This window comes from Camelus bactrianus, chromosome 29 (genome assembly GCF_048773025.1).
Source record: "Camelus bactrianus isolate YW-2024 breed Bactrian camel chromosome 29, ASM4877302v1, whole genome shotgun sequence".
NCBI lineage: Eukaryota > Metazoa > Chordata > Mammalia > Artiodactyla > Camelidae > Camelus > Camelus bactrianus.
Window position 1 is genome coordinate 15,167,199 of NC_133567.1, and position 23,798 is coordinate 15,190,996.

The 23,798-nt window shown below is 36.3% G+C and overlaps 1 protein-coding gene across 5 annotated transcripts in view; it reads right to left on the minus strand.

The window, feature by feature from the left end:
- Positions 1-23,798, minus strand: part of STAU2 (staufen double-stranded RNA binding protein 2) — a 247,285-nt gene that overhangs the window by 155,817 nt on the left and 67,670 nt on the right. The window lies entirely within an intron of this gene.

The window sequence follows — 23,798 nt, forward strand, 5'->3', positions numbered from 1 at the left end:
TGTGTGTACATATATATATATAATATCGTATAAATATCAGAGGGAAAATTAGGTATGTTGTATTTTTAACATGAAAAGTAAAATATTCTAGCACTAACAGCAGGAAATACCGAGAGCTGACGCCTGACTTGTTTCATTCCAGTTTCATTCCATTCTCTTACTTAACAATGATTCTTAATAATCTACCTCATGGGGTTTGAATGCCTTATATATCACATCTCCTCACATCACCATGACAATTACGATTAACCAGAGCACTCCTATTAATGGCACCCAGACTGAATTATAGGAGAGAAGATGAAGAATTTTCCGTGGGTGTTAGGTCCTGGTCTCCAAATAATTCATTCCGTTTGCTAAAGAAACTCAGTTTATTAACTTTAAAGGTTGGTATTCTAGTTAATAGAGTTCCTTTTCTATTTTTGTTTATTTCAAATATTTAGCACATTTTTGGCAACGTGCTTATTATAATAAGTGAGGTACATATTTCTACAAACTGGCACATATATATTTACCTAATCTCACATTGCTATTCTTGAATGATTTTCCTCAATTAGAATTTTGTGATCAATGCTTAGATCCCCATGGTGATTACTGTGAAAAGATGAGCCATGAAAACAAAGCCGGACCTTCTACCCGCAGCCCCCAAAGTACCTTTTGCAAAGTGTGACCCCACTTTCTTAAGAACCATCTTTAGTGCTTGTTAAAAATGCAGGTTTCCTGTGTTCCAACCCTGATCTGCTGAATCAGTTTCTGAGGATGGAACAAGAGTCTCCACTTGCACAAGCTTCCCTGGTGAGTCTGTACACTCAAGTCTGTGAGCACCTGCTGCTCGGAGTCACCACAGTCCACCATGTGGCTCATGTGACTTGATGACTGTCTCAGACTCCATGCCAGCGAGGGACTACACACATTCCTACAGTACCACGGGTTTCTCATATCTTTCTCACTGAATCCTCACAGCAGCCTGGTGAAACAGATGTCCCCACGGTCACCTTGACAAGTAACATCTCTCTCCAACAGAGTTGCCGGGGGTCAAACTCAAGTCTGCCTAACTTCAGGGCTCAGCCAACTCTTAAGTAGTTTCCTGAATATCTGCTTTAACCTCTTCTGTTTTTGTTCATATATGTTTGTTAAACTGACTATGTCCTTGGCAGGCCAGAGAACCTAACACAAGTGTTCTTTCTAAACCTAAGGCCCACTAACAGACTTCAGACGGGTTTTACTGAGCAGCTGCTGAAACAAACAGACCTCCACAATGAAATCCTATGTTTTCACGGTATATCAAGCCAAGCGGGAACAAAAACAGGTACCACAGAGAATCTATCAAGGTAAAATGTCAAAGTAATGTGCTATTATGCCACACTGTCTAACAATCTCAATTGTATAAAGACTGGAACATCCATTTCCCCCCACCCCACTCCTCCTTGTCCTTGGTCTCCTGGAAGTCTTACAAAAAATAAACAAACAAAATTTCAAATAAAATAAAATCTTCCCTTTCTTTAGATCCCCTAAAAGTCTTTAGATTTGGCCTTATTTCAAGACCTCACAAGTCAATACAACAATAAAGAAAGAAATGACATTTGGTTCCTTTGAATCAATACTTAACACTCCTTATAGAGTTTTGTTTTTTGAGCAAAGGGAGGATTTCACATTCTTACATAAGTGCTCTCAAAAGAATGTACGCATTGTTATTCTTACATCTGACCGTCAGTTATAACAACGTTCTACACCACATGTCCTTGCCTTCCTCCCTAAAGTTACCTTGTTAATGCCCTCTTTGTGGACTCATTCTGTATTTACCTTTCTAAACAACTAAAATCCATACGTCCTCCCTACCATTCTGTGACTGCCTTATCCTCCATCATCTGCACCTTCCTGAGTACCTTTTTTACAAGGTGAGAAAGACATATTCCAAATAACATCAGAACTTTTAAAAATTGAAAAATAATTGCCTCATTTTATTTGATAGCATTATTCATAAATCTCAGCACAGCTTAAGCATTCATATCTCCTCTACAGGTTTATGTCTTAAATATATGAACATGTTATCTTCTGATCTAGTAAGGAGAGGCTTTGGGTTTCTGTGTTTATTTCTAACATTGACTGAAAACAGAAATGTCACTTAATCTTTCTATCTCAGTTTACTTATCTGTAAAATATTTGCAGAATTTATGTTTAAAGAACTCTAAAGGCCAAAACTTAGAATCCAACTGCCCTGTTGATTATTTTGACTCTTTGTACACTTTTTGGCACAGCTAAGCATTCTTTTTCTTGCTATAGAAAAATAATAGGTTTTATCATAAAGCTATAAAATAGTCCTTGGCATACTTTCAAGTTTGTATGTATATAAAATGTCTAGATAGGAGAGAGTTCTTTCTCTATTCACATCTATAAATTTTGAAAATATATCTTTTATGGGATCTAAATGTTTAGTCTTGAGAAATTTCAAAACAGGATCTATTAGAAAAGGTTCTCTGGGCAGCTGAAAATAAGCTTTCAAAGAGGTATAAGGATATACCTACAAACAGAATAGTAGTATTATAATTCTGTTTAAAATGCATAGAGGAAAATACAGAAAGATGCATTAACAGCTGGGATAGGGTGTTTTGGAGTGATGGAATTATACATGACATTTTCTTTCACAATTTCAAAATTTTTTAAATAATATGGTTGTACTCGTGTATAAACAGAAGAAAATATTTAATTGAAGTCAGTCCAGTCCCTGTCCAAAATAAAGGTAAATCTACAGGCATATGCAGAATAGATAAACAAGATTATACTGTATAGCACAGGGAAATATATACAAGATCTTGTGGTAGCTCACAGCAAAAAAAAAAATGTGACAAAGAATATTTGTATGTTCATGTGCAACTGAAAAATTGTGCTCTACACTGGAATTTGACACAACATTGTAAAATGACTATAACTCAATAAAAAAAAAGTAAAAGAAAAAAGGTAACTATGTATTCCAAACATAAATCTGATCAACCAGTGTAATGACCTGTGGAACACAGAATGTGAACCACAAGAGTAAATAGTTTGGACTGTGTCACTGATGCTAGAACCACAGCAGGACCATGGACATCAGGGCACGTCATCAAAGAGCCCCATTTTGTAAACACACAATCACCACCCTCAGTCCACACTTGGATCCAGCATAAAACTATTCTTGCCCCTTCCCTAAATGGATCTCTAGATAAATCATCATTATCACCATCCCCATCACCCATTATCATGAAGACAGCAAACACACAGAAAGAACTCACTATGTGCCAGGCCCTATTCCAAGCACTGTGCATACTAATCTCATTCAGTCACCATAACAACTGTCACTTCACTTTACATACAAGGAAATGAGGAACAGATATGTTAATGAACTTGCCCAAGGCCACCCCTACTTAAGCCAGCACTGAACCCCGACTCACTCCAGAGCCCATGATCTTAACCTCTACACTATGCTGTCTCTGAATGAACCAGATAAATGAGCACTTTAAACTGCAGAGGTGCTAACTATAAACTCCGGAGAGGTCATTACAGACTTGGAGCATTAAGGCAATTTAAGTCAAACTAGATCTAAGACATCAGTGCAAAGAGAAAGCGGGGGCTTTGTGAGTTCAGGAGACCGAGCTGATTGCAGCTCAGTCTCGTGCTTTGCGTCCCCTCTTAACCCACCTTTCTGGAACCCCTGGTTAATCGCTAATGTTCCCATCAGGGAACTACAAATCAAAACCACTGTGAGACCTACCACTTCACATCCACTAGGATGGCTATAGTTGGGCAACTGTGGAAAACAGCCTGGCGTGTCCTTAAAAGTTAAACATAGAATTACCATTTGACCCAGCAATTCGCTCTCAGATATATAAACTGAAGAGAAATTTTAAAAGGTGTCGAAACAAAAATGGGTACACAAATGTTCATAGCAGCACTATTCATACTAGCCAAAAAGTGGAAAGAAGCCAAAGGTCCGTGCAACTGATGTTTACTGATGAATCAGTAAACAAAATGTAGTATATGCAAACAGTGGAGTACTGCACAGCCATACAAAGGAATGAAGCAGTGATATATGACACAACGTGGACGAACTCTGAGCTAAGTGAACGCTAGACATGAAGTCTACATCTCGAATGATTCCATCTAGATGAAATGTCCAGAACAGGCAAATCCACAGAGACAGAAAGTAGATCAGTGGTTGCCAGGGGCTGGGAAGAGGGAAAGTGGGGAATAACTGTTCATGGGTACGGGGTTTCTTATAGAGTTGACGAAATGCTCTGGAATTAGACAGTGGTGACGGCTCACAACACCGTGAATGTAGTAATTCACAGTGTACTGAACTCTACACTTTAAAATGGTTAAAACGGTGAATTTTATGTTACTGTGAATTTTACCTCAACAAAAACCAATTTTTTAAAAAATGTTCCTACTCCCTGGGGTTCAACCTTCTGTTTCTCATAGACAAGACAGTCTTCCTAGGTGATCTCACCTACTCCTATTTACATTCTTGGCAGACTCCCAGAAATGCGCCTGCCAAATTGGGGGAGCACAAGGGAGAGGGAATAAAAGTCATCCCTCCCTTTTGAACTCTCAGAAATTAATAACCTGGTCTTCTTCTTGCCCTTGTTCGATGACCAGGGGAGGGGAGGCATGTGATTTAAATTATTAATTTGACAAATATTTATTAAGGACCTAATGCATGCCAGGGACTGTTTTAGTCCCTAGGAATGGTGGACTGTCCTCAGGAGACACAATCAATCAATAAATGAAACACTATCAACTAGTAAGATGGACTAAGAAGAAAGTAAAGCAGAGTAAGGGAACAGAGTAAAAGGGCTCCTTTAGGATGTGACATTTGAATAAAGAGGTGAATGGAGTAAGAATTCTAAGCACGAGGATTCCTGCAGGAAAAAGTGTTTCAAGCAAACTGTATAGCAAGTGCAAAGGCCCTGGGATGGTAACATGCAGGTCTTTTTTTTGAGAAACAGCAAGTGTCCTGGAAAGAAGTGAGCCAAGGAGTGAGTGGTAGGGAACTAGCCAGAACTTAATTCCACACGTGACGGGAGCCACTGGAGGGTTTTAAGCAGGGAAGTGACACGATCTGGCGTTACTTAAAGTCTCTCACTGCTGTTTGCCCAAAGAAAAGCAAGAAAGCCACTGGCAGGCCACTGGCTAGTCTAGACAAGTCATCTCTGGAAATAGGAGACTGAACTGCCTAGGAGAATACAAGATTGCAAGCAGGGCTGGAACTCCACTGAAGGATGGGACCAGTCAGCACAGTTACATTTTTCTGTAGCTCCTTGGGTGCAAGTGCAGAGTCAGAGGAGCTGGACTTAACAGTTTTGTTAAGCATCAGTAATCATTCAAGCAGGCAGGTACTAGAGTATACAGGAATTAAGGGACTGACTCCAGAACTGGCAAGAACAGAATGATAAAGTCCAGTGAAATACAGCCCTACAGAATCTGGAAGGTGAGCAAAGGCTGCAACTACCCTGGAATTCTACTCAATGTTTTCCCTAAGCGCTGGTGATAGAGGACACGTCCCTAATGTCCTGCCATCCCACTGGGCAGACAACGTGTAGCAAGAGCAGTAAGACATGCCTCCCACATGGAGGCTGACAAGCAGTGCTGGAAGTGTTTCCACTTAAAGAGGGGTCCCTAGCAGAGTAAGGGGGGCTCTCTTTCCTCTGGGTACCATGGCACACCATCTGAGACAGGTAAATGACCAGCACCACAGACAGCCACGTGGAAGCCAGAAGGGAGCAGTGATGGTGCAGGAGTGGTGGTGGTGGGGGGTCCTCAGGGTAGCATTTCTCCAAGTGTGGGTCCCACACAAAAATCATCAGTCCTCCTGGTGGGGTCTAGGAACACCTGTTAAAATGCAGACTCAAGGCTGACAATCAGGCATCTTGGGTGGAGTCCAGAAAGCAACATTATTACCAAAAAGCCTTGGTGGTTCTCATGCATGCTACAGACTGAGACGCAGCTCCTCACAGAGGTCTCCTTCCCTCCCCTTGCTTGTGAACATGAAGGCTTTCCATTCTTGAGTATTAACTTGGTGCCGGGCTCCCTTCTTGAATTCTCCTGCTGACTCTAGTAAGTTTCTAGCTCTTTGCAATTTTCCAGATTTCCACAACTGACCTGCAAAAAATGATAATCTTTCTCCTGTTTCTTTCCACATTTTATTCCTTTTATTTTCTCTAATTGTGTGGGTCCATACCTCCAACAGAAGACTAAACAGCAGTCGATAATGGATGTTCCTATTTCTTACTTTAATACCAATGTGGCTAGCGTGTTCTTGTTAGCATAATGCTGGCTGCTGGGGTGGGCTGGGATGGGCTGGGATGGGATGGATGGGTGTGTGTGTGTGTGTGTGTGTGTGTGTGTGTGTGTGTGTGTGTGTGTCAGAGATAGAGAATATGCAGGTGTGCGTCTGTAGTATACAGTTTACAGTGTTAAAGTAATATTCAGTTACTCATAATGTATTGAATTTTCTAAGTCAAGAAAGGATTTTTTAACGTCTTTTCAGCAGCTGTGAGGTTAACAATTTTTAGTTTTCATCTCTTAATAAGATGAATTTTATTAACATATTTTCTAATGGTGAAACAGTTTCACAATCCCAGAATAAATCCCACTTAGTTATGGTGGTTCTTCTTTCAAAGGACTGCCAAATTCCATTTGCCAGCATTTCAATTAAGATTTTTCCATTGATATTCTGTAAATAATACTGATCTGAAGTGCTACCCTTTGTTGTTTTTTCAGACTGGCATTGTTGAAGTAGACACCAAAGTTATTTTTGGTTGCCCAGAATAACTTGTTTCCAGTTTTTCAAAGGGTCAGTGAAATTCTTCTGGGAAACCTCTCAGCCAAGTGCTTTTCTCGGGCAGGGGGCGGTGGGAGTTAGCTATTCGACTACTTATCCTTTAACGTCTATAGCAATCGGATCTTTATTTTTGTCCTTTTGAGGCCAGTTTTGATCATTTACATTTTGCTACAAAAGCACCCCGTCCATCCAGGTTCTGAAATCATTTTCCGTGAGTTGAGCAAAGTTCCTGTGTGAGAAGCGCCCTTTCCTATGCGTCTGCGGTGCTCCCCCATCCTAGACCACGCTCTGCACCTCTGGGCTATACGCTCACAACTGCTTGCCTTGATGAGGTCACGTATTTATATATTTTATTGGGTCGTCACAAGATACTGGATTCTGCATGGTTGCTTTTTTTTTCCTATTATTCTTCTGTTTTCTAATTAATCTATTTCTACGTTCATTTTCCTTCCTTAGACTTACTTTGTCACTCCTTTTCTAACTTCTTGTGTTGGATACATACTTCATTTTCAGGGTATCTATTAATATAAGGTTAATGAACCTGCCTTCTCATAGGCTTTATGTTGGCTAAACTGTAATATCTTTAAGAGGGGAATACACTATACAATGTTGCCTAAATATTTTTGGCAATGAAACCCCCTTTGTGTGGACTATCACGTGTGTCCTATGACGCACACCTGGAGATATACAGCCTCGGTTAAGAGTTTGTGTATCCCTCCAGGTTATTGTTTAATCTGTTAAAAGCTTTTTCATCTTGAATGTAATAAAGATTACTTACCATTTTAAGAAATACAATTAAAAACGTTTATCAAGTACATTTATAAACTTGATAAACTTAAATAAACACTGAGAGGAGTGAATAGAGGAAAAGGTCTTTAGATTACATTAAAACCAACTGACTTGAAGTTCCACCTACTAGATCTGTAAGCTCTCTGGGTAAGAGGACTTACTTTCTCTAAGACTCACCAGTAAAAGGAAAGATTCTGTCTGTCTCAACCTTCTCAATCTTATTCAAGTGGCAAATCAGGAGGAAATTATTGTATTTTTCATGAAATACCATAGCAGATTTGTGTATTTACTTAGGGACGATTTTCAAATATATATATGTGCATGTGTGTGTATGCACTTTGGGTGACCTTTGTACTTCAAAAGCATTTGTAAAATGTTTTAAAGAAATACAGTTTTAAGCTTTTAATATGTATTTGTTAAATACTGCATGCTAGTAGTCTAACAGCAGATTCCTAAGTTTAAGAAAATTACGGACAATATGGCATCTTTTTTCTTTGAGCTCTAAGAAGATTCCCATTATTCAATTCCATCAGCAGATCATCGTTGGTTAAGGGCTATCTGCGAATGTTTTTTGGAAACCACTGGTGAAGAGACTGTCTTAAGTCCTTTCCAACAACAAAATGGTTCCTGAGAGTGGTTCTAGGAAATATTTTAAATGCTTCTGTTTCTTCATTATCTCAGGCCTCCAAGTAGATGCTTTTGAGAAGTTAAAATTACAACAAAAAAAAAAGAAAAAAAGATCATACCCTTTTTTGGATAAATTAATTTTGTAATGTCTAGAAAAGACAGTCAAATGCAAAACTGTGTTTGCACTGGAATCTTCCAAGAGCTTTAGAAAGTGTTTTGCTTTGTTACAATGTCCAACCCAGACATCTACTCCAGTGCCTTTGCTGATCAGAATTAACTATCAACTTTGGATGCTTGCCCACTTCAAATACTCCCAAAAGTAACATGGAGACATTACATCAGCGGTATTGCAGAAAGATTAATGTGCTTTGTTTGGAGATGCAAACAGTAATTATACTTACTGCATACTTCTAGCATTTTGTCTATTTTACCCAAATCTAAGTGAATCTAGTTGTACATTTGCATATAGTTTAATGACAACAATAATATGTAGTTAACAGATATTCATTGAAATATAAAAAATTTATTTGGCATTTTCCCAGCTAATTGTTTTTACAGCTTGACTTCACTTATGCATTAGCTACATTCATAAAAAAGTTTACATAAAGCAAATATTTTCATACTAAATCCCATTTTCCCACTGTTGCCCAATATTAAATCTTGAGTTCTATTTCTATAGGAAAATGTTGGCTCTGACACATCATAAAAATTATAATTAAACATCTAAAGATGTATGCTAAGGAATAGGTACATTTAATCAAGTATTTTATAAAATACATTTTATCTTCTCACCTGCAATAATGATTAATCAGATGGATAATCATTTTGTTTCATATTCCCACAATCACTAGACAGACATGTACATTAAAACAACAACAAAAACAAATGCAGAGTTTTGGGTGACTTCGTAGAAACCAGAAGTAGAAATGTAATTTATTAGCTGGAATTGCCACATGTAGATATGGTGTCAGACAGATTCAGGTAATGCAGGTAGTCTCAGATTATTGATAATAATCATTAAAATTTCTTCTGGTATTGGTAACACACTTGGTATTTTATTATAATCCATACCAGATGATTTACTGTAATTATACAGATCACTGGAGCCAATACCATCGTCTGACTCAAAGATTACTTTTCAAAGAAATGGAAAAAAAGACTTGCTCAACCCCCTGGATCCTTTTGCAGTATAAAAAGTGTAAAAAGCACCTTTTGCTAAAACAGAAGAGTACCTGGGACTTTTAGAAAACTCTCCTACTTTTAACCACACATACTCTGAGGTAATGCTAAGCAATTTAATTTTCAGTCGTTTTAAATTAAGTTTTTAATTTCTCCGCACAAATCCTCCAGGGAACACTATGTGGAAAGCAGTTACCTATGCTCTCCTTTCCCTGTATTGCTGCAGATAATCTAGGTATGCTTTTTGTCAATAAGTAGTATGAACTGTGTCTTATTCCAGGATGTGCACAAAGCTGGGAATCATCAAATGCTCCTCATCTCTGCTGTGCACCCGGAGACAAAAGCATGGCATAGCAACAGAAAGATGCTATTGGTAAAGACAGGGCATTGATACCCAGTGTGACTATTGCCCACGGGGAGGGGTTGAGTAATACTTAGCACTTTAAAAGGCTACCAGTTCTGACCTCTGATTATGGTGGTTTATTCCTATTCATAATATGGATAAAAGACTGCATTTCAGTCACACTGCAAATTCTTTTCTGTGGGCAAAGTAGCTTTTGAGGTTATTCCTGAATATAAGTCTTCCATGACACCCTAATATTCCAAAAGAAGAGATGTTTACATGAGTTAATATAGTGTAGCAGGAAAAACACGAGCTTTGAAGACACACAGTCTTGGGCTGGAGGACCAGCTCGTCCTTTACTGTTAACCCTGGGCGAGTTTCACTCTGGGCCAGAACTCAGTAGGAAATCATAGTTGTTTGCCCTCCTTCTTTCTTGGCAACTAACCCATCATCCTTCTTAAATATTCCACAGATGCTTCAGCACCTCTCGTGCTTTTTTATTATTCCTCATAAATAACCCAGGGGGCATGCCACCAGCTCCACATCACTACGTCTGCTGGGGGAGGCCCAGGAAAGGGCTGCAGTGGTGCTGGCAGATCTCTAGCTTTTGACTTCCTGTGCTCAGCGTGGCGGCCCATCAGGGCTTGTACCACACCAGGGAGAACAGAGCAACACTGCCCTCCGGTTCATCCGTCGCTGGAGGATACCCATGTACTTCAAAATATCAGGCATTGTTCAGAGGGCACACTGACAAGTCCAGACATTGTGAAAACCAGTAAAAAAACAACTAAATAAATCTTCAGATGAATCTAATGTAAAATAATAAATAATACTACTTTTCCTACAACTTTTAAAATTCTTTGTATTATGTCTTAAAGGACATTTATTTACATGTTTGAGCTTACATTCTATCCATATGAACTCTGCTGTGACCTGTCAGTCAGCCGCACTGTAGGAGCCTAGTAACTTATTTATCTTCAAAGAAGTGCATCTTGACCAAAGGCTGTGAGAATGTCAACAAATAATAAGGAAATTAAGAAAGCCAGCGGGTCAAGGTTCTGATAACTGAAGCCAAGAAAAGGCCTGGGAAATTAATGAATAATAAACTCCCAGGAAACCTGAACTGAGAAAAGCAGTAAGCCATGAGGAAAATAACACCTGAGATGATTAAATATACACTCCAAACATTACTGCCTAAGACCCTACCCCTGACCCAGGGGTGACAGAGAAGATGCTCATTTTCATCTCAATGAGAGGGAAAAGGGATGAGGGAGAGAGAGAAAGCATGCAAGCAGTGAGGGTGGGAAATACCTGATGGTATTAGTTACGATGTTAAGATTATTTTATTATATTCCATTAGAAATATAGGTCACTGAAACTCAACATAAAGAACTTACTGGATTTAGGAAAGATCAGAACAAAAGATAGATCTATTTTTGTTTTAAAATGAGATAAGTAGACAACTAAAAAGTTCAATATAGTAAAAAATGTCTTGCTGCCTTTACTGATTTGGAAAAAAACCTTCCATATGTTCTTACAAAGATAGGATGTCAAGCAAAATCAGTGGGTCATTCAAACTCAATGTGTATAAGGTTCCAGAAGTATTTGAGGAAACAACGTGGAGAATTGTGCAAATCTGAGACCCACATGGGAGTAAAGTAAGATTGCATTTTCTTGAGCAAATTTTATTTATTTTTGTTATTCTATTTATTTTTGTTATTCTCCTGAAAAATTAACTCAAGGGAACAAAAGAAGGCCTCGCAAATAAGACTGTACAATCTTATCTGCAGAGGATGACACTTCTTGAGAGACAGGGAGAGAAATATGCAACATGATCCGAGACTGTAAGACTGAGAACTCCAAAGCCAGACAGTCATCAAGACTGATGAGAACACGACCACTGCGACCTCCCAGGAAGCGAAATCACCCCAGACATGCATAAGAAGTCCTGGCCAGGAACTGAACACTTCAGAGCTGGTGAATTTATGATGAAGTCAACTAGATGAAGAGCTAATCTTATAATCTTAGTTGTCATTTAAGTCTGGTTTTATCAAAATGGAATTCTAATAACATCAAAACAAGTCTGTTTTTTAATTCTCAAATTTAAGAAGACCAGGACTCCCCAGAGAATGCTTGAGAACCCCTGTTATTAGACCATAAAATTTCTTCAATAAAGAAAAAGTTTAGAGTGAATGATTCACATGCTATTCCGGAGGTGATATCCTAGGAAGGCTGTTTAAAGGGACTGATTTCTGATCAGACACGGGGAAAGGGGGAGTCGTACTGTAGCCCTAGTGTCTCATATCTGACATAACATCTAGCACTTAGAAAGAGTCCAACAAATATGTGTTAACTGAGGGAGTGACCACAGCTAATATTTACTGAGCAGCTTACCCTATGCCAGGGCTGTACATACGTAACTCATCTAATCCTCACAATGAGGTTTCCACTTTACAGCTAAGGAAACTGCAGACCAGAGAAGTTGAGTACCTTGGCCTAGGTGGAGCCACGTTTCAAAGGAAGGCAGCTGGACCACAGGCCCCCTTAACCACTCCAGCACACCCTACAGTCCTCTCCGTGTGAGCGTGAATGATTGGGAGGGAGCAAATTGGACGAGCAAGGGCCAGGCTCTAAGCTCTATGGGAATAAAGCAAATCCCACCTTGCAGCAAGGTGAGTTCAAAGTAAAAGGATGCATGTGGGGTCCGGATGGGGAAGGCACTAGAAGTGGACGCACTCAGTTGTGACGGTGGACTCCAGGTACTTCCTAACATCTGAGGTGACCAACGACCTTGAGGCCGCTGCGTGAGACTTTGATGAGGACAGGCTAGATCTGTAGTTTTCATCCTGGTCTATACATGGAAGTCACCTGACACACAAATCAGTAAGAAAAAGACTATTAAATCAACAGAAAAACAAGCAAAGGTTATAAACTCACTGTTTATGGAAAAGGAAATATAAATGACTTTTACACACGAGAAGATGCTCAACTTCATTTATAAAGAAATGCAAATAAAAATGCCAAAGAGGTATCATTTTTCACCTAATTGGTGAAATTGGAAAAAAAAATCCCAAAAGATTCAGGAGCCTCCTCTCTCATCTGGATTACTGTAACAACCTCCTAACTGTTCTCTTAGTCCATCAAAGAGATCCTTTCTAAGTCAGATCATGTCACTACTTTGCTCAAAACACTGCAATGGTTCCATGTCTCCTTCAGAGCAAAAGCCAGTGTCCTCATGGTGCCAGGCAAGGCCTTACATGCATCTGGCCCCAAGTCATGTCACTCACACCACTCACCACTTCACTCCCTCCACTCCAGCCACACTGGCCTCCTTCCTGTTCCTCAGACTCACCAGACGCATCTTTACCTTCACGCCTTCGTAGTGTCTGTTCTTTTGCTTCTCCCTAGACATCCTCAAAGCTCATGCTCTCTCCTCCTGAAAGTCTTTGTTCAGATCTCACCTTCTCAATCAGACCCCTCTATTTAAAACTGTAATCTTCATCTCTCTACTCTACTCTACTTTTCCCCGTGGCCATAGCACTTTTCACTTTCTAATCTACTGTAGAATGTATTTATCATATTTAATTTTTATTGTCTGTCTTCTCTGACTAGAATGTAAGCTTCAACAGGGCAGGAATGTCTATTTTATTGATTGATGTATCCAAAGAACATATAAAAATGTCATGCACATGGCTAAAATGTATGTACAAAGATCTATACTACAACACTGTTGCAGCAAAGCATTCAAAACAATTGAACATCTATGAATACAGGATTGGTTAAATAAATGAAAAAACAATCACACGGTGGAATGTTAAACTGTTCTCAGAATAAATGAAACAGCAGTCCTGTTTCCAGTATGGCCAAGTAAGCTCTGATTGGACCAATTCTCCTGTAGGAAACTATAAGCCAAACAAAATATAGAGAACAATCATCTGAAGGCACTGAAGAGTGAACAAAACAGGCAATACTGGAGGGGAGTTAACATCTGGAAAAAAGGAACAGCACAGGATGAGCTTCTCTCTCTCTCTCTCTATTTTTTTAAACAGCTTAAACCTGAGGGCAGGTCTCAGTCTGTTCCATGGGACGGCAGCTAAAATGCCAACAGAAAACACACAGTCTTACTGGCTTTAAGACCCAGAGATAAGGATTCAGAGCAACCACAGTCACTGAAAATGACTATCTTCCCCAACTAGAAAATAAGGGGGAAATTCTGGAAATAACAGATCTAGATAGATAAAGGAAACCCCAATTCTGCATATAAAACTCTGCCCAAATCTCCACTGACTCCTGAACCACACCAGCATGGGACAGACTCAAAGCAGCAGAGCCGAGAGACTGACGCTTGAGCTGCTACCCAATGCAGAAAAATAGTGTTGTTGTTAGGCTTCACCCAAATCAACTACCTGCTTTAAAATATTACTACGCTTCAGAGGGACACAACACAATCTAGTATGCGCAACACATAATTCAAAATGTCCAGAATGTAATTCAAAATTTCTCAACATATGAAGACACAGGAAGAAATGATCTATTCTCATAATAAAAGACAATCAATAGAAAACAATCCTGAAATGACCCTATTAGAATTAGCAAAGTTATGCCATGCTCAAAGACATAAAAGAAAATATGCTTTTAATAAATAAATGCATGGGAAATCTCAGCAGAGAACTATAAAAACTACAAAGGGAAATTCTAGAACAAAAAATACAATACTCAAATTCCAAATTAACTAGATAAGCATAGTAACAGAAGAGAGATGACAGAGGAGTCAAGATCAATCAATAGAAGTTATACAATCTAAAGAACAGAGAGGAAAAAAGATTGAGGAAAAAAAGTAAACAGAGCCTTAGGAATCTGTGGGACATTAAAAGTCTACCAGAAGGAGTGTGAAAAAAAAAAAAGGCAGAAAAATATTAAAAGACATAAAACCCAAAAACATCTCTAGGTGAAAGACATATTCACATAGCCAACAAATTCAGTGAACCAGACTGATATAAAGAAAACCACACAAGAAACATATATTTGAATTGCTAAAAACTAAAACAACATATTACATACAGGGAACAATCGTTCAAATGATGGTTGACTTCCTTTTTTGTCAGTTAAGGCAAATAAATTTATTTATTTATTTACCTGCTTGTTTGTTTTTAAATGGTTGACTTCTCATGACAAAAAAACTGAGGCCAGAAGACAGTGGAACAACATCTTTAAAGTGCTGAAAATAAAAAAGCTGTCAACTCAAAATTCTATATTCATTGAAAATATCCTTCAAAAATGGAGGGAAAATAAAGACATTTTCAGTTAATGAAAATTAAGAGAATTCATTGCCAGAAGATCTGTCATACTATGAGAAATACTGAAGAAAACTCAAGGAAGAAGTGAACTGAAGCCAGATGGAAATTTGGATCATTAGAAAGGAATGGATAGAATGAGAATGGTAAATCTATGAGTAAATATGAAAGACTATTTTTTTCCTTTTCATTTCCCAAGGATATATAGACTATTTAAAGTCAAAATTGTAACACTGTGGGGTTTACAAAGTATGCAGATGTAATACAAATGACAACTACAGTATAACAAATGTGCTGAGGAGTTAAACAGACCTATATGGTTATAGGTTTCTAAAATCTTCATACTAAAGTTAGAAAAAATGATGCAACTTCTTATATAGTAATATGAAATGAGCTTGTGTACCTCAAATTTAAAAGGATCCAGAATACTGTTACAGAATGATGCTTTCTTAAAGTAAATACATACAGCCAGAGGATATCCATGAAACAGGCAATAGCAGATTGGGTACTGGAATGCAAAGATGGCACAATGTTCACACTAATACTCAAATTATACTAATTCTGCACTATATAAAAGTAATACAAAAAAAATTTTAAATAAAATACATAAAAAAGTAAACGCTGAGAAGTTACACTAAGAAAACATTTAAACTTTCCTTGATTCATCATCTCCCAAACTTATATGACTAAAGGAAACTCACTCCCTCTCCCTTTTTCAAATAACAGTTATTCTGTCTCAAAAGAGACTAGTATTGCAGGCACTGGTTTTTTTTTTTTTTTTTTTTTAATTATTCTTTGATTAACTGAGCCAACTAAATACAGAAAGAATACACTCGGGTCATTTCAAATACTATTTTTAAAAAACGACTTAGTCCATCAGAGTAACTCTAAGTATAACTGCAATTTCACTAGCAGTTTAACAAAGTTGCATCCACTAAAATTTCAAACTTAATATCTTCAAAGATATGCTTAAAAGTAGTTACTATCCCATGGCTCATTTATTTTAGAAAGTCTTTCTTGGGTATCTGACATTCCTGTTCAAACTGAATGACAGTAACTATTTCTGAAAACACTAAACTATTTTGTTGAACATACAAGTGGTTTCCATTAAAAATGCCACAATATATTTTTTTATTTTCTAAAGACTGATATGAATTATAACCATTATTTTGCTGTACAAATGAAAAACTTATAGTTTAATATTATTTGAATGTATCCATCTTGGTGTTATAGTTTAATATAATCTTTCCAAGTGATGATACATTAATTTTACTAGTTCCTTTGGGTTTTGGATTCCTTTGGGTTTTAAACTCACTTGCCAACCTTCTTTAATTGTGTATTCTACCCAATTTATCTTTGTACCTACACCAACAAAAAAATCAGACTACAATTTGTGAATACTCAGAAATTCTTTAATCATGGAGATGGTATATAATGTTTCCATGCTACCTGAAGTGGGAACATGATCCTAGTTCCATCTGTGCTAACAAGAAGAATTTAGTATGAAAAGATCTGGGGTAAAAATGAGATGCTAAAATGAAAGACATAAACGCCTACTACATGCAGCTGGTTTTCTTCTTCATAAATGAAAGGTTAATAGTGAGGTGTTAACAACCCATACTTGGTACCTATTCTCTACAACCATCTCACATGACTCAGAATGAAAATAAGTTTCTGTACTATAACTCAAACTAAAAATTGTTTTGAAAAGAACATGTTTAAGCACTTCAGAAGTATCTACATATTTCAAGCTGCTTCTTAAAAACTTCATGGTTTTACTTTTCCCAAACCATAAAATTTACAAAGTGAAAAAAATTCATCTGTATGTAAAAGTGTTCATGTATTTGGAAACAAAAATGGAAGCAACCCTCTTAAGAGCCAAGAAGAGAGTTATCAAACAGAATACGTAATAGAAACTTAAATTATATAGAAATTAAACTGGTAGCAACATTCAAACCAAAGAGATGAAGTATTCTAAGAATATTTACTCCAGTTGCGTTCAGGAGGAAAAGTCAATTATTGATTCATTAGGCCAGCTAAATCTGATAAGAATACCATTTTGCTGCTTATAAGATCATTTGAAATAATTATTTTTAAAAAAAGACTTAGTCTGTCAATGTTAACTTCAAATGTAACAGCATTTTTCCCATAAACCATATAAATAAATATAAAATTACTCCAAATTTGTTTATCCCACAAAGAAATACTTTCCAAATCCAAGTTCTTCCTACGACAATATATGACACTATATACTGTTTACTGATCAATAGGAAAAAGAAGATTAATTGAAATTAAAATAAAACATATACCTTCTACCAAAAAGAGGGGAAGAATAGAACCAGCAGGGTCAAATAAATGGAAATTATTTAGAAGACATTTATTTAAAGAATTGGTCATACATAAAATACAGTTCCCTATATTTCATATAGAGTTATAAAATAACCCCACAAACTCTATTACTCATTAATCTACATCAGGGATCAGCAAACTTTTCCTGAAAAGAGCCAGACAGTAAATATTTCAGGTTTTGCAGGCCATACGGTTTGCATCCACCTACTGAACACTGCTGCCAGAGTATGAACGCTGCCACAGACAACATACTAATGAATGAGCACGGCTGTGCACCAATAAAACTTTATATACAGCCACTGGACTCTGAATTTCATATAATTTTCACACATCACAAAATATTATTCTTCTGTTGATTTTTTTCAATAATTTTTTCAAGTTCAACCTTAGATTCTGGACCATAATAAACAGACAGCAGGCTGGATTTGGCTTGTGGGCTATAGTTTGCCAACCCCTAATCTAGAAATACATAAAAAGTAGGTAGTAGTAATATTTTCCAAACATTCTTTCTAATAATAGAATGTGAATACTGTTGTATTTTTACTATACTATTTTTTCAATATATGAAGTTCTAAAACAGCATTATCTGCCAATGTAACAACTCAACAAAAACTAAGAAAGCTAAAACGAGGAATTCTTAATATTTCAAAGCCACAAAAACGTAATAAAAAGACACAAAAGTATTGTTTCATTACACACTACTAGGTCATAAATTTTACGTGAAATTAAACTCATTCTATATAATTTTTGTCCATTGAACTGTAATGGAGTTATTATTTTATGCCAAATCTAGAATTTCATTCACCTCCCATATAATATAGTATTAAAAGGTGACCACAAGAATTCTGGCACTTTCATAGTTAATACTGTTCTATATGGTAATACTGAAATGTCTTGGAAAAAAATCACTTGGAGCTTACCTTTTAACTAGTTAAGATCTTGAGCAAATCATGTAAGCTAGCATTTCCTAAAGTCTGCTCTGTATCCACAGATGATTCATTAACATAACAGGATCCATGGCCAAATGAGTTTGGGAAATGCTATACATTAGACACATTTCTAGAAGATTTATTATGTACACAAGCATAATCATAAGTTCTGAGAAGTCCTGCAGTAAAGACATCCTTTGGTTTAATCTAGCACTCTCCATATTCACTCAGAGATAGACAAACTTAACAATACTTTTAACCAACATGATCTAATCAATACTTATAGACCACTCCACCAACAACAGCAGAATATACATTCCTCTCAAATGCCTATGGAATATATACCAAGACAGACAGTGTCCTGGGCCATAAAACAAATCTCACCAAATTTAAAAGATGTGAAATCATACAGAGTTTACTCTCTGACTACAATGGAATCAGACTAAACATGAGTAACAGAAAGATAACAGAAAAAATCTCCAAACACCGGAAACTACACAACACACTTCTAAAATAATCCTTAGGCAAAAGAAGTATCAAGGTAAATAAATACTGAGTTGAATGTAAATGAAATACAACGTATTAAAATTCGTGAGCTGAAGCTAAGAAATTGCTAAGAGAAACTTACAGCATTAAATGTGTACATCAGAAAACAGGAAAACTCTTTAATCAATAACCCAGGTTTTCATCTAAATGACAAAAAGAAGAACAAAATTAACTCAAAGCAAGCAAAAAGAAGTAAATTTAAGAACAGAAATTAATAAAAACTGAAAGGAACAACAACAAAACTAAAAAGAAAAGCAATGAAACAAAATCTTGGTTCTTTGAAAAGACTGACAAAATTGATAAACCTCTGACAAGACTAGCAAAGAAAAAAAAAGTAAGACAAAATTGTCAAGAATGAAACAAGGTATCATTACAGACTCTGTAGACATAAAAAGGATAATAAAGGAATATTAAGAACAACTCTACATGCATGAATCTGATAACTTAGACAACACGGACCAAATCCTCAAAAAGCAGAAATACAATTTAGCCAGTATAAAAGAGATGACTTAAATAGCCCTCCAAGTATTCAAGAAATTGAATTCCTAATTTTAAAACTCCTGAAAAACATACCTCCAGACCCAGATGGTTTTACATAATTCTATCAAACATTTAAAGAATTAACAGTAATTCTGTACCATTCCTTCCTGAAAATAGAAGGGGGAATACTTCCCAATCCTTTTGAATCCAGTACTATCTTGATACCAAAATCAAGGAATACACCAAACAAACAAAAATACTATAAATATCCATCATGACTATAGAAGCAAAAATCCATAACAGAATATTAGCAATTAGAATTCACCAACATATATAAATGATTATAGACCACAATACGACCAAGTGGTATTTACTACAGGAATGCAATATTCAAAAGTCAATAAATATAATCCATCATATTAACAGGTTACTTTAACTACATGATCAGAGCAATTGATGCAGCAAAGACATTTAACAAAATTCAACCCTCACTCATTCATTACAAAGATTCTCAAAAAACTAGTAAGAGAAACATCTTCACTTGATTTTTTTTAATCTAATTAAAAAAAAACCCTACAGCTAAAAATCATGCTTTATGGTGAAAGACTGAATGTTTTCTCCCCAAGATCAAGAATGACACAAGGAGGTCTGTTCCTACCACCCATTTTCAACATAATTCTAAAATTGTTAGCCAGTGCAATAAGACAAGAAAGGGAAATAAAATACATATAGGTCATAAAGAAAGAAATAAAACTATTTGAAGGTGGCATGACTGTCTATGTAGAAAACCCCAAGAATCTATTTTAAAAATCACCTAGAATAAGTGAGTTGAGCAAGGTCATAGAATACAACATCAAAATTTTAAAATAAACTGTATTTGTATACACTAACAATGAATATATGGAAACTGAAAATAAAAATACATAATTTATTCTAAAATTTATATTGAAAGGTGAAGGAACTAGAATAGCACAAACATTTTAGAAAGAGAATAGTAAAGTGTGAGGAATGACTCTATATTATTTAACACTTATAATTATATAACTACAGTAACCAAGACTGCGTGTTACTAACAAAGAAAGAGACTCAGAGATCAAGAGAACAGAATTAAGATCCAGAAATAGACCTAGGGCTTAGTGAAGTAGTTTTAGACAACTGACATAAAACACATTCACAAAAGAAAATAGCTGACAAACTGGACTTCATCAAAGCTTAAAACTTTTGCTCTGTGAAAGACCCTGTTAATAGGACGAAAAGACAAACTACAAATAGGAAGAAAAAGTTTGAAAACCATCTATCTAACAAAGGACAAATACCTAGAATACATGAGAAACTCTCAAAAGTCAACAGTAAAAAAAACAAACACTCCAATAAAAAATGGGCAAAGGACATGAAGAGGCATTTCACCAAGGAGGACATATGATGGCAAAAAACACTTAGAAGTTCAACATCGCTAGCCATCAGAGAAATGTAAATTAAGACCATAATGATACAACACTGCTCACACATAAGAATGACTAAAACTTAAAATATCAACAACAACTGCTGGTGAGGATGAAGAGAAACTGGATCTCTCATATGTCCCTGGTTGTAATGCAAAATGGCTCAGCCACTTTGGAAAAGAGCTCGGCACATTTCCTAGAAAATTAAACATACATATACCATATGACTCAGCTATCACACTTCTGGGCATTTATCCAGAGAAGTAAAATTTTATATCCACACAAAAACTATGCACAATGTTTATTTATAGAGATATATATAAAACTACAATGTTTATTTGTAGTAGCTGAAAATTGGAGGCTACCAAAACACCCCTCAATAGGCGAACAGTTACACTCTGTGATACATCCATACCACAGAACACTAATCAGCAACAGAAAGGAGTGAACTGCTGATGATACCAAAAAAAACAAAAAACAAAAAACAAAAACAACAAAAAACAAAACACCAAACTCGATGGATCTCAAAGGCATTAGGCTGAGGGAATAAAAGTCAAACCCAAAAAAGTCTGCATGATCCCATTTATATAACATTTTGAGATGACAAAATTATACAGATAGAAAACAGATTAGTAGTTGCCAAGGGCTAGGGATGTTGAGAAGCAGGTGTGAGGGGAGACTATAAAGGGACAGCAGGAGGGAAATCCAGGCAGTGATGGGGAGAGCTCTATATCTTGACTGCAACAGTGGTTACACAAATCTGCACATGTGATAAAATTGGCATAGACCTACAATGCACACCTTGTACCAATGTCCACATCCTGGGTTAGGATTATACTATAGGTATGTAAAGTGTACCCACTGGCGGGAACTGGGTGCAGAGTACATGGGATCTCTCTGCACTACTTTCATAACTTTCTGTGAATCTAAAATTACTTCAAAAAAGCTTTTTTTAAGAAAAGGAAATAAGGTAAAAAGAATAAAAGAATTAAATCAATAAGAACTAATAGTATCTGTATTCTAAATTTTCCTTATATGTATCTTTATTTTTTTTTGAATGACTTAATTTAATCGTGATTTTTACTTCAGGAAAAAAAAAAACTGAAATGAGATTTGGATTTTACTTGACAATACTCAAAATACCTAGCAACAAAATTATTTTACAATAATTTTGTAAAGAATGGGTTTTGGAGTTGGAACGAAATAGATTTAAATCCCCATTTTATAACTTACTACGTATATGATCTTAAGTGAATTAAACTTGAATCTCAGTTTCCTAACAGGTAATATGGGGATAAAAATACATACCTTAGAGAACCATCGTATCTGTGTTTAGAGAAGCTGGTAGCGTTCCATACATGATAAACTAATAATAACTTTAACTGTTACTGTCTTATGTCCCTCAGTGGGACAGATATTCCTCAAAAGTAGGGACAGTTTCATGTGTTTCCCTCAAATGACCCTACTGCTCTCAGCATGGCGATAGGTATACAATAACAACTCAACATGCGCTGAATTCTCTTTGAACTTTTAACTTTCGCCTTAAAAAATTACTGTATTTTCTTACTGTAATAATAATACCCTGAACGATAAAAGGTTAGGTTCTATTGCTTTTTAAATAAAAGTGGGGTTTTTTGATAAGTTGATACATCATTTCCAAAGGCATGAAACCAACAAGAGTAGTTCAACCAGTGTGGTAGTTTCACAACGCAGAACGCAGAACAAGATTTCCAAATGTTCTTCATATCCCGGATTCTTTTTTTAATGCATACTGAATCACTATGTCATACACCTAAAACTAATATATTTTTATGTTAATTACAACTCAAAAAAATTATGAAGGGGAAAAAGAAAAAAAGTCTCAGTCCTCCCTTGTCCCTATCTTGAAAGGTTATGCCGTGTTCTTTACAAACTTTTTTTTTTTTGCCAATTTTCCATTTCCTGCTAAGCTGAGAGCAGTCCTCATCGCCTCTTGGTACGATGAAAGAAATCAGACCTCTTCCATGCAATATGCCAAGAATCATGAGCTTAGGAAAAGCAGTTACAAAATCAGACCACTTCCTGCATATTCTGTATTCTTGTTTCCAAATTTGCTAGTTAAAAATATTTTTAACGGCCAATGAATGGCACCTTCCAATGCCTCATCGCTTCATGACAATTATTATTTTTGCTTCAGATTTTCAAACAAAGAACCCTATTTTCATTTATACTGGCAGACCCTGTTCCTCACGATCCCTTTCTCAACACAGGACTCCAGGCTGCTGACTTTGATCTTTCAAAACTTTCTAGAGATTATTTCTATACTCACATGCTCCTCACATATCTTATTTTCTTCTATCACACCAGAAACTGTTAAACAAACAAACAAACAAAGACCCCCCCCCAGCTGCCCAACTTAAAATTTTCTTCCAAGAATTTATTTCACTAATTCTTCTTAGTTCTAAACTTCCAAAAAGAACTCTCAGGTAACTATGAAGAAGGATTATCAAGTTCAACTTCCATACTAATTACTAAGCTTCTTTCTCTAACTATAAGAATTATATTAAAAACTCACTGCTGCAAACAAAGATTTATTAACGTATTATCAATATACCACAATAAAAACTTGTAAACAAAACAAAATCTAGGGCTTGAGATATCACTACTGAGAGCACACGATTCAAAAATGCTCTTCCACATTTTTAATTTCTACTTTGGAAAAATATTACATGTATTAAAAAGATGCACATATAGTGCAGAGAGTTCCCATATACCCTTCACCTAACTTTCCTTTATGTTAGCATCTTACGTAACCACAATACATTGGTCAAAACTAAAAACTGATGAACAAGTTTATACTGTATAGCACAGGGAAGTATATTCAGTATCTTGCAGTAACCTATTTTGAAAAAGAATATGAAAATGAATATATGTATGTATATGTATGACTGAAACATGCTGTACACCAGAGATGGACACAACACTATAAACTGACAACACCTCAATAAAAAAAAGAATGGGAAAAAA